Raw genomic sequence first — 19,464 nt, 5'->3', positions numbered from 1 at the left:
AAATTTGAACAGTGCGGTATACCGAATAACGTGAATCAAGTTTGCTTTAAGGGAACCCCCCCCCATTTCCCGATTTTAATTTTTCAAGATTTTTAATGGGCTGGTAAATGAATACAAATGCTTGTTAAGGTTTGTAACTTTGCACATATATAATTGAAGATTTAAAAGAGAAGAAAAATAATTTACAAAAATTTTTTATTTTTTGTTGTTGTTTTTTGTAATTAAAGAAAAGTCCTTATTTTTTATGGCGGGCATGATAACTCCTCATCGGAATCCGAAAATTCCAACGGTGTTAGAAAGAGTACATGTCTGGCTCTCGTATGAACTAGGATTATTGACTTCAAAAATGGCGGACCTTTGAAAAACAAAATGGCGGACCTTTGAAAAAATATTTTTAGAAAATCGCCGATTTTTTACCAAAAAACAAGTTAAAAAATAAGGAAGATCTTCACCGATTGGCTTTATCCTAGTTCATACGAGAGCTATACACTCCCAGAGAAACGTTGCAAAATTTGGAACCGATTGGATTATTAGTTTTTGAGTTATCGTGCCCGCCATTCGCAAAAAAATGTTTAAAGAAAAACGTGTTTAAAGTTTGAGAAGCCCTTCAGTTTGAGAAGCCCTTCGGGGGGTCCCCTTAAATCGATTTAAATAAATTTGGCCCATTGTACGCAAACGACTCCAAATCTGCCCGAATGAATAGGTTGCAGAATGGCATATGTATGGATGATGTTAGTTGGTTAACATATAGATACAGATCACATATTTATGTTCGTTAAATTTCATGTCAATGTCCCTTCGAAAAGGCGACGTCTGTTGGGATACATATGCAGAATATAACCAAGGTGATGAAGGGAATCATATTGTCGGCCCAGTCCGACTTTACTACTTTCCTTACTGATTTGGTATGGCATTGGGTATACAATTTGACTACAAAAATTGGAGTAATTTAATGATTTTATAAGGATTTCTTTTACGGGAACCACCCCATTCTCGGTTACGGAAAATCGATTTTTATATTTTTATTTCATTTCAACCTAAGGTTCTCAAGAATGTCTCTATAGTTCCTCAATATCTGTCTCCTAGGTCATACCCGAACCAGATATGTAATATTTCTAATTGAGTTGGAATTTCGAGATTCGTCTGTTCTAGTGATCGGAAATTTAGAAAGAGTCTTAGTTATATTAGGACCCTTAGATAAAAATTGGAAAAACTTTACGAACATACGGTATATAATGTGTCAAGTATTACAAACCAATGAAGTGGCTTAATATGTTCTATAATACAGCTACATAATTTCTGTCGAAATTTTACATTCTCTGATACTAGTGATGTGTGAAAAAATAATTAACAATTAAAACAACTTTAGCCAAAAATCTCCATTATGACTATCGTCTTAAATTACATTCGCTTTCACTCGCCACTCAACTTTGCAACACACAAAAAACACAAATGAAGTCAAGTGCTGACTTTAAAAGAGAAATCCATGAAATTGCTTAAATTTCACATAAAGCCGAAAAATATTTCATTCGCATCCTTTTGCAAGCTACATAAAAAAATTACGAAAATATCCTGACGATAATACAACAATGACGCTACTTCAATCAGTGTTTAAATAAATTCGATGGTGGAAAATATCTGACAACCACATAATACGCATCGTCATGTTGCATGGGCCCCAGACCATGGCTCTTCAATTTGACTCGACCACGTTATGTCGTTCAGATGGGATGTATATTGAGGAGAAGAGTGGTCGATAATGGTGGTTACCTGATTGTGTTTGCCTGTAGGTCGTTTTGGGGTAACTGGGTTGGTTTGGCTGTTTGTTTGGATGTCTCTTGCTCCTTGTTGTTGTTGATTGGTATGGAATGATCAAAAAGTTACATCATCTCTCACCAGTTAAAAAAAAAATATTTATATAAACTACCTTAAATGAGGTCTATCCGACCTCCGTGTCAGAAATAACAAATTGATTTAGTGTGTGTTGTGCTATAGCCTCAATATTATAATAATATGCGAAAAAAGTCAGGAAATCTGTTGAAAGAAAGAGACTTATATACCGCAATGTAGTTTCGCATACATATGCGACATATTGGGTTGGCATATGTGCCTCAATTTGGTTTCGTACATAATGTAAGAACAATGGGTGTTAGAAGAACGATTCTCTGCGTATGGACTGGAGAAAATCTAGCAAATCAACTTTTTGTAATGCATTGAAAAAATAAATTAAAAAAACTCAACACCTTGTTATATGTTCGAAAATAATTTTTAAAAAAATCCACGCCTTGTTATATGTACGAAAAATAATTTTTAAAAAATCCACGCCTTGTTATATGTACGAAAAATAATTTTTAAAAAATCCACGCCTTGTTATATGTACGAAAAATAATTTTTAAAAAATCCACACCTTGTTATATGTACGAAAAATAATTTTTAAAAAATTTACGACTTGTTCGAAAATAATTTTTAAAAAATCCACGCTCGCAATGTTCGACCCATTATATCGATGTTATCGGCGTAGGCGAGTAACATTTGCTGTTTGGTGTACAGAGTGCCATTTCTGTTCACGTATGCGTCTCGTATGACCTTTTCCAGCAGGATCACACGATTGAAGGGCTCCGATAGGTCCTTTCCGACTTTAACTGCTGACCTTGTGCCACTTAAAGTTATCCTGCGTAGCCGTATTAATTTTGCAGGAATGCCGAACGTAGACATGGCTTTAAAAACCTCTGAACGGATAGAACTGTCGAATGCGGCTTTATAGTCGACAAATAGGTAGTATGTGCCGATGTGTTTTTTTCCAGGATTTGGCGCAGAGTGAAAATGTGGTCAATGGTGGACTCTCCAGGTCTGAAGCCCCATTGGTATGGTCCAATGATGTCATTGACCATTGGCTTCAGTCGTTCACACAGTACGCTGGATAGCACTTTATATGCGATGGGAAGGAGATTTATTCCTCTATAGTTGGAAATCTGTTGAAAGAAAGAGACTTATATACCGCAATGTAGTTTCGCATACATATGCGACATATTGGGTTGGCATATGTGCCTCAATTTGGTTTCGTACATAATGTAAGAACAATGGATGTTAGAAGAACGATTCTCTGCGTATGGACTGGAGAAAATCTAGCAAATCAACTTTTTGTAATGCATTGAAAAAATAAATTAAAAAAACTCAACACCTTGTTATATGTTCGAAAATAATTTTTAAAAAATCCACGCATTGTTATATTTACGAAAAATAATTTTTAAAAAATCCACGCCTTGTTATATGTACGAAAAATAATTTTTAAAAAATCCACACCTTGTTATATGTACGAAAAATAATTTTTAAAAAATTCACGACTTGTTATATGTACGAAAAATAATTTTTAAAAAATTCACGACTTGTTCGAAAATAATTTTTAAAAAATCCACGCCTTGTTCGAAAATAATTTTTAAAAAATCCACGCCTTGTTATTTGTACGAAAAATAATTTTTAAAAAATTCACGACTTGTTCGAAAATAATTTTTAAAAAATTCACGACTTGTTCGAAAATAATTTTTAAAAAATCCACGCCTTGTTCGAAAATAATTTTTAAAAAATCCACGCCTTGTTACATGTTAGGAAATTATTATTTTTTTTTAAATAACGCCTTGTAATACTTACTTACTTATTTACTTAGCTGGCTTGTTACAGAACGGTTGTTCCATAAGCCGAGCTTAGAAAAAGATTTCCTACGCGTCGGTCTTGAGCGCAAATCCACCAATATGGAAGACCACGTTCCAAGATATTGTTTTCTACTTCGTCTTTCCATCTAATTCGTAGCCTTCCCCTTCTACGGGAACCATCAGTAGGCTCGCTATTATATGCCTTTTGAGCTGGGGCATTCTCATTTATTCGCACAACATGGCCTAGCCACCGTAGTCGCTGCAGCTCAATACGACTGACTATGTCAATGTCCACGTATAAATTGTAAAGCTCATGGTTCATTCTACGCCGATATTCACCGTTAACGCAGATCGGCCCGTAGATCTTTCGGATAATTTTTCTTTCAAACACCACGGGTAGTATCAGCATAATGTAAAGTGTGAGTTAGGTCTGGCGGGAGGTGCCCTTGTTTCTAAACTGCTTACTTAGACCATAGTAGCATCTGTTGGCCATCACAATCCTTCTCGGAATTTCAAAACTGATGTCATTCGTTTTATTTATGGCGATACCAAGGTATATAAAATCTTTAAATACCTCGAAGCTGTAGTTCTCAAGTTCCACAGTTGGTCCGAGTCTACTGGACGTCTTGCGCGTTGAAACCATCAGATTGGTCTTCTCGCCGGTTACTGCCAGACCCACTTTGGCATACTCCATTTCAATTTGTTCAAAGGTGGCTGTTACCGCTCGCAATGTTCGACCCATTATATCGATGTGATCGGCATAGGCGAGTAACATATGTTGTTTGATGTACAGAGTGCCATTTCTGTTCACCTATGCCTCTCGCATGACCTTCTCCAACAGGATGTTAAAAAGGTCACACGACATACTGTCACCTTGTCTGAATCCTCGTTCGGTATTGAAGGGCTCCGATAGTTCCTCTCCGACTTTAACCGCTGACCTTGTGCAACTTAAAGTTATCCTGCATAGCCGTATTAATTTTGCAGGAATGCCGAACGTAGACATGGCTTTAAACACCTCTGAACGGATAGTCGATTGCGGCTTTATAGTCGACGAATAGATGGAATGTGTCGATGTGTTTTTCGTGGGTCTCTTCCACGATTTTTTGTCCACGCAGAGTGAAAATGTGGTCAATGGTGGACTTTCCAGGTCTGAAGCCGCATTTGTATGGTCCAATGTTGTCATTGACCATTGGCTTCAGTCGTTCACACAGTACGCTGCATAGCACTTTATATGCGATGGGAAGGAGATTTATTCCTTTATAGTTGGCACATATCGTCTTGTTTCCTTTTTTGTGCACGGGACACAGGATGCTGGGGTTCCAATCATTGAGCATGCATTCCTCTAGCGAATTTGTAGTAATCAACTGGTGCATGCTCCTGACCAGCATCTGGCCACTAGTCTTGAATAGTTCGTCTGGTAACCCATCGGCTCCTGCTGCTTTATTGTTCTTGAGCCGATTAAATGCTTTTTAACCTCATCTTGGCTAGGTGGTATACACTCTATACCATCATCTATTATTGGTTCTGGGGTATCCTCTTCGCCGCCACTATTTGATACCAGAAGCTTTTCAAAATGCTCCTTCCAGATCCTCAACACGCTGTCTGTATCTGTCAGCAGGTTTCCTTCTTCATCTCTACAGGTGGATGTGCCTACACCAAAACCTTCGGTTTGGTGTTTTACTCTTTGGTAAAATTTCCGGACTTCATTCTGACTTCTGTTCATCTCGATTTGCTCACACTCACGCTTTTCTTGTTATTTCTTCTTTTTTCTGAAAACACGTTTCACCTCTCTCCTTTTCTCCCGATAATTCTCCATCACATTACGGGTTGCTACTGTCTGCAGGGTTGCCCTATACGCTGCGTTTTTCACATCAGTAGCATTACGACACTCCTGATCGTACCATGGGTTTCTTGGTGGTGGCTTTTGGTACCCAATTGTTCTTTTTGCTGCAGTTGGTAGGGAGTGGGCAATTCTTTGCCATTGTGCTTCTATACTATTATCAGGACAAGAAGTGCTTTCTTCAAGCTGATGGGTAAGTTGAGCGGTGTAGGCCTCGGCTACCTGCTGTGTTTGCAGTTCTTCGACGTCGAGTTTCCGTGTTGTATTAGATCGCACCTTTGCTGCGACATTAAGACGGGTGCGTACCTTGGCTGCCACAAGGTAATGGTCCGAATCGATATTCGCTCCTCGGATCGATCGGACGTCTAAAACACTGGATGAATGCCTTCCGTCTATCGCAACATGATCAATTTGATTTCTCGTTACTTGATCAGGAGAGATCCAGGTGGCCTTGTGTATATCGAGATACTTGAATCTGGTCCTGCTAAATACCATGTTTTTTGCTGCCGCGAAGTCAATCAACCTCATGCCGTTGTCGGATGTTTCTTCATGAAGGCTGAATTTTCCGACGGTGGGGCCAAAGATATTTTCCCTTCCTAGTTTTGCATTAAAATCTACTAGCAGAATTTTAATGTCATGGCCAGGGCAACGGTCATATGCTGTTTCTAGGCGCTCGTAAAATATGTCTTTGGTCTGTTCATCTTTATCTTCGGTCGGAGCATGGGCGCAAATTAGACTGATGTAAAAGAACTTCGCTTTTATACGGATTATAGCAATTCGCTCATCTACTGGAGTGAATCTGGAGACAATGTCTTTTATTCTCCTGTGAACCATAAATCCGCAGCCAAATACATGTCTCGTTTCATGGCAGCTATAATACAGGGCGTAATCGTCTGATTTCCTTACGCCTGTCCCTTTTCATCGCATTTCCTATTTTCCGCCAAAGCGAACACTGCGCCTGTTCTGTACAACGTGCACACATTCCTAGTGCAGATTCGCAGATCGTGGTCCTTTATACGTTTGCGGGGGTCGTCAACATTAGGGGGGTTTGGTTTTCTTTCTCTTAGCTTTTTCATAGTAGGTTGGGTTTTCCGAGAGTGGGCAACTAACCCGACGCCTCAACCCATTTTTTATAGTTCTTATGGGTGAACTCGCGGCACATATTAGATCACTATTTCATCGGGTGATGAGAATAGCTCCCCAGGTGGCACCGCGGGGAGGTCAGTGTCCACAATTGAGATGAAAGAGGGACCAAGATAAGCCTGGACTTGGCCATGTTAAAGCAAATCAGAGCCGCTGCTTGGTATCTATCATCCCCTAAGCCCCCCGGGCCAGTAATATGTTCGAAAAATAATTTTTAAAAAATTCACACCTTTAGGGTCTTCATTCCTTTTCAGTAGACTGTAGTTCATCTGTACCACATAATATGGGAATGTACATATGTGTGTGTGTCTGAATAAGTAAGTGTGTGATGTGTTCCTGGGTTTTTTGGAGTTTCGTCAACATAATGGGGTTAATTTCACAAAGGTGAATTTTTTATAAATTACACTCACTTCGTATGTTGTTTTTTTGTATTTGGCTTCAGCCACAGAATTGGATTTTATGCGTGCCTTTCGGGTTGGCTGCCAGTAGATTTTCATGCCTTTCCCAACACACACACACATACAAACATATGTGTGATGAACACATGATTGTAAATATTTTATACAACAAAATTATGTTCATGTCCTGTATGTTTGTTTGTATGTCAGAGAATATAGTGAGACTACCATATACCGTTCACCTGTACCCCATGCGGTTGTATGGATCCTGTTATCTCTATTTGTATTGGTGGCATTCAAGTGTCTGCGTAACTACTGTTGTGTTGTTGTCTGCTGTTGCCGATGTTGTTGCCTCTGATAAATTCCTAACAAAACTTTCTACGTTCGGGGCTTGATTTATGTGATGTTCTGAATCAATTTTTATCGCGCGCGTATAAAAAGCAACAACCAAGCAAACAATAACAACTACCAACACACTCAATCTTTTGCAGAGATGTGGCAAAGGTAAAATGGTGTCAGTTGCAACAGCAGCTTCAGTTTCAGTGGCAGCAAGAGTGGCACACACAAATAAAACTAAACTAACGATGGTGTTGCTACAAATTAGTTTTGCAACGGGGCGAAAAAAAACAACAACAAAACGAAATAAATGAAAAAAGAAGGCAACAACAATGAACACCACTCAACAAGGGAGTCTTTAGTTCAATTTTTGAAAATTGTTGAAAAAATTGAAAAAACAGAAACAACAGCAACAACAAAACAATGAACTAAATTGAAGTGAAGCTAGAAAGGCAATATTGCAATCAACTCAATGTCTTGCTTAAGTGAATTTGTGTTAGAAATAAAATAACAACAACGATGCGATATGGTGTTCAGTATTGATATTAATTTAATTTTATTGGTGATTTTTTTTTTTAAATTGGCGGATATTATAAAGAAGAAATACTTTTTGAGATTATAAAAAGGCGTGGATTTTTTAAAAATTAAATTATTATTAGAAGATATAACAAGGCGTGGATTTAAAAAAAAAGTGGCGCAGGGGATGATAGATTCCAAGAAACGGCTCTGATTGGCTTTAACATGGCGAAGTCCAGGCTTATCTTGGTCTCTCCTTCATCTCAATTGTGGATACTGGCCTCCCCGCGGTGTCACCTGGGGTAGCTATTTTCATCACCCGTTGAAATAGTAAGCTAATATGTGCCGCGAGTTCACCCAGAAGAACTACAAACAAATGGGTTAAGGTGTCGGGTTAGTTGCCCAGACTCGGAAAACCCCTCCTACTGTGAAAAAGCAAAGAAAAAGAAAACCAAACCTCCCTAATGTTGACGACCCCCTGTAAACGTATAAAAGACCACGATCTGCGAATCTGCACTTGGAATGTGCGCGCGTTGTACCGAACAGGCGTAGTTCTTGCTTTGGCGAATGTACTCAAGAAGTCCAAACCGATATTATTGCCTTACAGGAAATGCGATGGAAAGGGACAGGCATAAGTAAATCAGACGATTACGCACTGTATTATAGCTGCCATGAAACGAGACATGAATTTGGCTGCGGATTAATGGTCAATAGGAGAATAAAAGACCTCGTCTCCAGATTCACTCCAGTAGATGAGCGAATTGATATAATCCACATAAGCTATAATCTTCTACATCAACCTTATTTGCGCCCATGCTCCGACCGAAGACAAAGATGAGCAGACCAACGACATATTTTACGAGCGCCTAGAAACAGCATACAACGGCTGCCCTGGCCATGACATTAAATTAAAATCTCCTAATGCAAAAAACGGAATGGAAAATATCATTGGCCCGACCGTCGGAAAATTCAGCCTTCATGAAGAAACATCCGACAACGACACGAGGTTGATTGACTTCGCTGCAGCAATAAACATGGTAGTTAGCAGCACCAGCTTCAAGCATCTCGATATACACCAGGCCACCTGGATTTCTCCTGATCAATCAACGAGAAATCAAATTGATCATGTTGTGATAGACGGAAGGCAATCATACAGTGTTTTAGACGTTCGATCGGTCCGAGGAACGAATATCGATTCGGACCTTTACTTTGTGGCAGCCAACGTTCGCACCTGCCTTAATGTAGCAGCAAAAGTGCGATCTAATGTAACACGGAAGCTCAACTTACCCAATTGCTTGACGAAGGGACTCTTTGTTCCGATAATAGTATAGATGCATAATGGCAAAGAATTGCCCACTCCCTATAAACTGCAGCAAAAGCAACACTTGGGTACCAAAACCCACCATCGAGAAACCCATGGTACGATCAGGAGTGTCGTAATGCTACTGATGTGAAAAATGCAGCGTATAGGGCAACCCTGCAGACAGTAGCAACACGTAATGAGATGGAGAATTATCGAGAGAAAAGGAGAGAGGAGAAAAGTGTTTTCAGAAAAAGAAGAAAGAACAAGAAAAATGTGAGCGAGAGCCAATCGAGATGTACAGGAGTCAGAATGAAGTCCGGAAATTTTACCAACGAGTAAAAACCGATGGTTTTGGTGCAGGCACATCCTCTTGTAGAGGAAGGAGCATTTTGAAAAGCTTCTGGTATCAAATAGTGGCGGTGAAGAAGATACCCCAGAACTAATCACAGATGATAGTATAGAGTGTATACCGTCTAGCCAAGACGAGGCCAGAATAGCAATTAATCGGCTAAAGAACAATAAAGTAGCAGGAGCCGATAGGTTACCAGCCGAACTATTCAAGACTGGTGGTCAGATGCTGGTCAGGACCATACATCAGCTGATTAGTACAATTCGGCTAGAGGAATGCATGCCCAATGATTGGAACCTCAGCATCCTGTGTCCCGTACACAAGAAAGGAGACAAGACGATATGTGCCAACTATAGAGGAATTAGTCTTCTTTCCATCGCATATAAAATGCTATCCAGCGCACTGTGTGAACGATTGAAGCCAATGGTCAATGACATTATTGGATCCACCACTGACCAGATTTTCACTTTGCGCCATATCCTGGAAAAGACCCACGAAAACACATCGACACATATCACCTATTCGTCGACAAAAAGCTGCCTTCGACAGCCCTATCCGCTCAGAGGTTTTTAAAGCCATGTCTACGTTCGGCATTCCTGCAAAATTAATACGGCTATTTAGGATAACTTTAAATGGCACAAGCTCAGCAGTCGGAAAGGATCTATTGGAGCCTTTTAGTACCGAGCCTTTTAATACCGAGGATTCAGATAAGGCGACAGTTTGTCGTGTGATCTTTTTAACATCCACCTGGAAAAGGTCATATGAGTCGCAAAGGTGAACATAAATTGCTCTCTGTACACCAAACAACAAACATGTTACTCGCCTACGCCGATGACAGCTTCGAGGTAGTTAACGATTTTATATACCTTGGTACCGCCATATATAAAACGAATGACATCAGTTTTGAAATTCGGAGAAGGATTGTGATGGCCAACCCATGCTATTATGGTCTGAGCAAACAACTCAAAAGCAAGGCCACCTCCCGCCAGACCAAACTCACACTTTACAAGACGCTGATACTACCCGTGCTGTTATATGGATCTGAAGCATGGGTACTTGCGCAAGCAAATGCGGCAGCTCTTGGGGTGTTTGAAAGAAAAATTTTCCGAAAGATCTAAATTCTCCGAATGAACCATGAGTTGTGCCAGCTATTCTCGAACTTTTAAATTGTTAGACGTATTAAGCTGCAGTGACTACGTTGGCTAGGTCATGTTGTCAGAATGGATGAAGATGCCCCAGCCCAGAAGGCATATAAAGGCGAACCAGCTGATGTTTCACGCAGAAGGGGAAGGCCACGAATACGAAGGAAAAATCACGTCGAAGACAACATTGCCGAAAATGGTCTTTCAAATTGGAAAAATTGCGCAAAAGACCGATGCGCCTGCAAATCTTTTCTAAGCTCGGCTTATGAAACGAAAGTTCTGTCACAAGCCAGCTAAGTAAGTAAGTAAGAATTTTCTTTTTAAATTGGTGGACATTATAAAAAAATAGTTTTCGAGATCACAACAAAGCGTGGGTTTTTATACCCTTCACCACGCTGTGGTACAGGGTATTATGTCTTTGTGCATATGTTTGTAACAGGCAAAAATAATCGAGATAGACCAACGATTCCTTTTGAGAATATGCATAGAATCACTTTCTGAGTCGATTTGTGCATGTCCGTCTGTCCGTCCATGTATTTTTGTGAACATAGTACAGGTCGGATTTATGATCCGATTTGGATGGAATTTGGCACATGTCACTTATTTAGCCCAAGGACGAACCCAATTGAAATTGGAGAAAATCGGTTCAGATTTAGATATAGCTCCCATATATAGTTTCGCCCGATTTTAGGTAAATGGTGCACCAAAGTCCCTGAAAACCATTGGATTTGCATGAATTTTGGCATAGCGTATTGAATTAAGTCTAGAATGATGTGTGCTATGTTTCGTGAAAATCGGTTTAGATTTACAAATATCTTCCGTTTATAGTTTCGCCCGATTTTAGGTAAATGGTGCACCAGAGTCCCTGAACATCATTTGATACATAGTTTCGTCCGATTTTTGGTAATTGGTGCACCAAAGTCTTTGAAGGTGCCTGATTGAGATTTAATTTTAAACTGTGCAGCATAGCGAATAGCGTATGTCAAGTTTGCTTTAAATCGATTTTCACAAATCTGTCCCACTATGCGCAATCGACTCTAAACTTGCCCAAATGAAATGAAATAAGCTAAGTTCCAGAAAGACGTAAAAATCACATATTTAAGTTTGTTCAATTCGATGTCAAAATTCCTTCAAAAAGGCGACGACTTTTCGGATACATATGTAGAATATACCCAAAGTGGTGAAGGGTATCATATAGTCGGCCCAGTCCGACTTTACTACTTTCCTTAGTGGTTTAAAGATTATTTTGCAAAGATGTAACAAGGCGTGGATTCTTTAAAATTTTTTTTTTTAATCTCTTTAATTTTTTAGCTACATTTGTAACCCCACCCGTGTCCTCCATATTTAAACTTATCTAATCGTTTACCTTCTATTAAGCACAATTTAATTCTACAACAACAACTCCATCGTCGAAAACAAACAGCTTAAGTATTTAAATTAAATAGTACCGTTATTTAGCCACGAAACTTTTCCTGAGAGATTTTTATGACCACCATTCATATGTACGTGACAAAGGAATTTTATTTGACAACGTTTTTGGGGGGGGATTAAAACGAATTACAGCTACAACGGCAACAACATGGTGATGAAAAGGACGACTAAGCGGGTGAATGGAGAAGGGGTTAACTTTAATTCACTTAGGACTTGTAGGCATGTAAAATAAATGAAGCTGTAATATTTTGTTAAATAATAAAATACAAAAGGATGTTGCCAAACGGAATATTTACTCATTAAATTTGGGAGTTCGTTGATTAAAAGTAAATCGTAATAGGGAGGATGGGGTTGAGTGAGGTAGAACAACATCGTGAACAATGCCATATAAAAGGAGACATGGGAACAATACAAAATTTTACTTACTATTCGAAAGATGTTTAAGGAGATGTTCGTTTGGTTGCTGGAGGGTCTCAAGGAAGGATATGCGGGATATTTAACTCATCATTAAATAAAACCACACACAATGGAAATGGTGGCGGCGACAAGGGCCACGACCATGATGATGAGTTTCAAGAACGTCGTTAATAATCCAAAGGAAAAAATGGCAAAGGAGTAAAGATAGCTATGGAATATCTACACATTAAATATGTAATTCAAATGCTCAAAGTAATTCTGATGGTCTGTGTGTGAGCGTGCTCGGCAAACGAAAGCATGGAAGGAAACAATGAAATGACTGAACACTTTAGAGCTTTACTTACAATTAGACATGTTTGCAGTGACTTCTTTTGCAGCAGCATTGAGAACGAGAAGTACAAAAAAAAAAAACAAAATACAAACAAGTAAAAACTTTGTTACAGCCTGACCGAATATTTTATATCCTATACAATGAAGTGGACATTAGAAATAACTACAATCCACGGGGTCTTTCTTATGCCCTTCACCACACTGTGGTACAGGGTATTATGTCTTTGTGCATATGTTTGTTACAGGCAAAAGGAAACGAGATAGACACATGGTTCCTTTTGAGAATATGCATAGAATCACTTTTTAAGTCGATTTATGCATCTCCGTCTGTCCGTCCGTCCATGTATTTTTGTTAACAAAGTACAGGTCGCATTTGTGATCCGATTTGGATGAAAGTTGGTACAGTTCACTTATTTGGCCCAAGGTCGAACCCTATTGAAATTGGGAAAAATCGGTTCAGATTTAAATATAGCTCCCATATACATTTTCGTTCGATTTTATGTAAATGGTGCACTAATGTCCCTATATATCCTTCGATTTGCACGAATTTTGGCATAGCGTGTTGGATTAAGTCTAGAATGATGTGTGCCAAGTTTCGTGAAAATCGGTTCAGATTTAGATATAGCTCCCATATATAGTTTCGTCCGATTTTATGTAAAAGGGGTACCAAAGTCCCTATATACCTGTCGATTTTTACGAAATTTGGTATAGCCTTCTGAATTAGGTCTAGAATGATGTATGCTAACTTTCGTGAAAATCGGTTCAGATTTAGATATAGCTCCCATATATAGTTTTCCCCGATTTTATGTAAATGGTGAACAAAAGTCCCTAAATATCTTTCGATTTGCACGAAAGCGTACTGAATTAAGGCTAGAATGATGTGTGCTAAGTTTCATGAAAATCGGTTCAGATTTAGATATAGCTCCCATATATATTTTCGTCCGATTTAATGTAAATAGTGCACCAAAGTCCCTAAATATCTTTCGATTTGCACGAAATTTGGCATAGCGTAATGAATTAGGCTTGGAATGATGTGTGTTTCCTGAAAATCGATCCAGATTTAGATATAGCTCCCATATACATTTTCGTCCTATTTAATGTAAATGGTGCACCAAAGTCCACATATATCTTTCGTACTGAACTTAGTATAACCTAGAAGTTTGATATAAATGCTGCACCGAATTCCCCACGTGGGTCCGATTGGCCCAAAATGATACACAACTTATTGATGTTATTATAAGATAACGTGTGGCAAGTATTGTTGAAATCGGTTCAGATTTAGATATAGTTCCTATATATAGTTTCGTCAGATTTTAAGATTTTTTTAGTTTATATAACCTAGCATGTGAAAAGTTTTATTCAAAACGCTTCAAATTTGGATATACATATTTTTTCCCGATTTTAAGTAAATGATGCACAAAGAATTCAAAATATGGCCGATATTCTGTGACAAGTTTCGATGAAATCGGCTTAGAATTCGACATAGCTTTTATAAATATTTTCGTCCGATTTGAAGTAAATGGTGCACCAAACTCCTCATGTTTATCAGAGATGTGCAGCATTATATCTGACCAAATGAAAAACTTAGTATAGGTGGCAGGATGGTATGTTTATGAGTCCAAATTCATTTTACTGTTCCTTCAAAAATGCGACGTCTGTTAAGATTCATCTGTTGAATATACCAAAACTGGTGAAGGGTATCATAAAGTCGGCCCCGTCCGACTTTACTACTTTCCTTACTGGTTTTTTTATGAGGGCTATGGATTTTTTGACTATTTTTTAATTGCCATAATAGGCGGCGATTTTTTACAAATATTTTTTCAAGAGCCTTAATAGGCGTGGATTTTTTACAAATATTTTTATGGGCCGATGTCTATAATTGTTGGTAGGGAAATGTTGTACTCAATAACTGCCCAAAATATTAAATTAATCCCAATTCAGTTGAAACACATGTTCAAAGTACCGATATATAGGAGGTGCCGTTTTATGGGTTGCCCCAAAACTTGGTTCAATATTGATTATTTTTGGTAGGTGGATTTTAAACTAAGACAAAAATATAATGTATGGGTTATCTGCTGAATATTTCGAGTTGTTACAAGCGGAATGGCAAATTCAATATACCCTCCTCGATATGGTGAAGGCTATAGAAAAGAAACAACTTTTGTTTCCTCTTCACGTGTCCACAATTCAACAACCATTTGCCTTGGCCATAATGTTTTATAGCTTCATGTCTATGGAATTCCACTTGAAAAAAGCCCCCCAACACCCGAAAAAAAGAGAAAGATAAAGGATTCACTAAATATTTCATGTTCATAGCGAACCAATTTTACGCTCTTCAAATCCTATTATTCAATCCCCAAGTGAAATGTGCAACCGAAATACACAAATAATACCAAAAACCCAACGAAGAAAAGAAACACAACTAACGAAAAATAAGAACAACAGACATAACAGCAACAATAATGAAATAAAGCAAAACTATGAGCAACAACAACAACAACAGTAAATGAAACAAGTTTCTTTATTTCATGTTGCCTTCTTCGCCTTGCAACATAAACCGAAAAGTCTAATAACAACAACAACAAAAGTACTTGAAATTGTTTTTAGTATGTTGTGAAATGTTGAGCTGCCCTCTTAGATTACTGTTCAATGGGGAGGAGGGTGATGGAAAGAGTTGTTTATGGCCCTCTTGTCGAAAAGTCCGGTGGTATATAGCTGTGGTTTTGTATTCCCCACAAAATAAATCAAATATATTTTTCAGCCTATAAGGCTTTAATCAAACGATGTTACATTTAACATTGTAACAGAGAGACGTCTAGTTATCGGATGTCAGACAAAATAATTTCATAGTTTCGAATTTCCATTAAGCTTAACCTTAACCTTAACTTATAACCATGGGATAGAATAAAATTCTCTCATTTTTAAGATGAATTGTTCTTATGCCCTACACCACATGGAAATATTTGCAGATGAATTGCATTTGAAGATTTGAGACAAATTTTCCGCAGATAGAAGGGGCTAAATATTTATGAGGGAGAGAAAAATGTTCATTAAAGGTCCATTCTTTGACATATTCCCTATAAAAAAGTATATTAATGGTCCCTAAAATACCAAATAATAGTCGTACGCATATTTGACGTACGCATATATTAAACTTTTCAGTTGTTTGTGTTTTCATAAAATTCAAAACAATTCGGTAGAAAAGTGTGCCCACACTTTTCTGTGCCCATATTGGCATTTTTGATTTCCCTTGTATGGGAGCTACCCTAAAAAGTGGACAAATATTTATAATTTTTAGAATTTCTATACAATTCAAAATACAAAGTGAGGGCCAATGCGATTGAAAATCTTAATCTTACCCTTAAATAACGAATAATGCGTGCTAACATTATATGGGAGCCACCTTGAAATATTGATAATTTTTCGTAGGGAGATTTTCTATCCAGTGGGAAATCATAATACAAAACCAGTGAGAGGAGCAGTATAGTCGGACTGGTATGTTATACCCTACACAACATCCACGAACATCTAACTTTCTGTTGTTGTATATTCTGAACTTAGGCAATATTTCGCGATATTTGCACCCTCTTGTCAACAAATATTTTTAACATTCAGTAGACGAGGGCTGAACTTGTCCAGATTGTGTCAATAATGGCCTATAGATCGACAAACACAGATGTCAATAAATATTTTTAATATTCAGTAGACGGCTGTACTTGTCCAGATTGTGTCAATAGTGGCCTATAGATTGACAAACACAAAAAAAAAAATATGTTTTCGGTTCACTTCATCCCAAAATTGTGCTTGACCATATCTGGTATCTCATGGAGAATTTCAAAGCGATCAGCGCTATATTTCCGCCCTCAAGTGTAGTAATGGATTACTAAATAATATCTCAGAACGTAAGCACCCGTAAATATTTAAATGTAAGTCCCACATCTGAGTACATACGACCATTATATTGATATCAATTTAAAGGTAAACCACTCCTCTTGAACCATCAACTTATCGGGGCTAGGTCCTTCAGGGGCAAATATATACGCCATAGAATACAAATTTTGTAATTTTTCACACAAAAGTCAGGGCATGATTATTCTTTGGCCCAAACCCCTTCTCCATGTAAAATTTCGCGATGTTCGGGCTATAATTGCAGCCTTGGAGCGACCAGAAAAACAGACAAAAATTAAGTATCCCCTAAATATTAACCGATCCTTACCAGAACCCATCCTACAAGCAAAATTTCGTGAAGATTGGTCCATAACTGTGGCTTGTATCGTGTTTACAACTTATAATGAACAGATGGATGGACACACATGTCTATATCGACTCAGCTAGTGGAGATATGATGATCGGTATACTTAAAGGTGGGTCTAGGACCAATATTTCGCGGCGTTACAAACTTTTGGGGAGTATAATTAGGTTAGAAACTTTCCAAACATCCACAAAATATAAATGTGGGGGGCTAGCCTATAAAGCGTAATTTGTATTTGACATTGAATTTTTTTAAATCATTAGTAGTTTCAATTATACGTGATTACTGTAATTGAACAAACTATTAAATTAAGCGTGTTCGGATAATTGGTTCCTCGGTTAATTGAACAAAAATTTGTGCAAACTTTGATGTGCAATTAACCGAAAAATACTGTATTTTTGGTAGGGAGATTTTTTAACCAATGAGAATATCAAATTAAAGCCAATTTAGTTGAAAACCGTACCCAAAATCTCAAAATTTGGAATGGACCCTTGAAAATCATCGTAGGAATGGTAGCGGGTTATGCATTTAATTTCAATGTTTTTTTTCAATATTGCGATCTCAATCGTGGTTTCCATCCATCTGACATAAAATCGATATATCCACTATATTTGTTGTTTTTTTTTTATTTCCATCGTAATTAGCTAACATAGTCAAATTAAATATTATACAATGAACTAAAAAAATGTGTCTATTCCATTTCACAAATTCCCTCACATACAGTAATATTTATGAATAAATGACAACATTTAAATATGACAATAAAGACTTACCAATATCATTCGTAGATATGACGATGCTCTCAAGCTCAACTGAGAGTCCACATTACAAAGCAGAGTCATTGAGAGATTAACATACGACGTAGACAGCGACGTCTATGTAATAATAATCGAGCAATTGAAAACAGGGAGAATCAGCAACAGAGAGTGACAGAGCACAAATGTGTATGGCGTCGACGTAGATGTTGCCGTCGTAGAAAACAAACTGCGCAATTAAAGGACTGATAAACAAAAACAAAACCCATTTGTAATAATGAAACACTGAGCAATATTTACCAATTTGTTAATAAATTTATTGAAATATGTTTTAAACACAAACTTTTCGTATTACCGATAATATTTCACACCGAATTTAATTTTAATGAACGACCGAAGACAATAGACGCGACACCGCCCGATCACACGTTTTTATCAACTTGTCAAAACGAAATCACCAAACAAACTGAGCTCAAATTATGGGACAGTGTTGACAACATCTAAAAACAATCGATGCATTGTATTTTTAATCCATTTATTCCATCCTCCACAAGGTGGGTTGTATATTCGAAACATCTCGAACTATTTACTTGAGACACCACAAATTATATATTTTCTTGATCAGAATACAATTCTATGTCGATTTGGCCATAGAGCTTGCAATATTGAAGAACGAGCTTTGATATTTGGCACATACATTGATAGTTTTCCCAAAATGTTTGTTATTTAAAACGATTAGGTCGATAAAAGATATATCTCTTTTATCGACCTAATCGTTTTTAAATTGCTATTTTGGGTTCTTATTGAGTAGAAACACCCTGCTAAAAATCCTATACGAGTGTTCCGTAGGAGTTTGGACACATTTTTTCAACCAAATTGGTTGTATTTTCATTGAGTAGAAAATCTTTATTTATTGAGATTAGGTTAAAAACGAGCCCAAACTCGGCGAAGCATCAAAAAGTTTTTTTTTCCACAATTTTAGAACAAATTTCTGTTCACAAATGTAATGGAACTAAATAGGATATGCACAAAATTTCACATTGTTACATCTTTGCATTCGGGAGATACAGTACATTATTTCGGAAAAATCAAGTTCTATATCAAGGAAACCAAATGCAAAGTCGACAGCAAAATCATTTTAAATTATTCTCTACATTAATTTTTACAAGAATCAAACATAATTCTGATGGCAGAATTCATACAATTTAAATACGAAACGATTTAAATAATTCGGACTATATATACAAATTAGTACTGTACAAAAATTTACCCTCTTCTCTATATTGAAAATCTCAAAATTTTACCAAAGTTTTGAATTTTTACACCCTACACAACTATGTTGTCGGGGTATTATAGCTTTGTACAGCCTCAAGAGTTTGCAACGCCGCGAAATATTGGTCCTAGACCCTTCTTTAAGTATACCGATCGTCATAACTCGACTAGCTGAGTCGATCTAGACATGTGTGTCCGTCCGCACGTCCGTCCGTCTGTCCATTATAATTTGTAAACACGATACAGGCCACAGTTATGGACCAATCTTTACCAAATTTTGCATGTATGATGGGTTCTGGCCAATGAAGACCCCTATTGTTTTTTGTAAAG

Source organism: Musca vetustissima, unplaced genomic scaffold (genome assembly GCF_032173495.1).
Source record: "Musca vetustissima isolate MV318-11 ecotype Yass unplaced genomic scaffold, APGP_CSIRO_Mvet_v1 utg66126, whole genome shotgun sequence".
NCBI lineage: Eukaryota > Metazoa > Arthropoda > Insecta > Diptera > Muscidae > Musca > Musca vetustissima.
Note: the sequence above shows the minus strand (reverse complement) of the source record.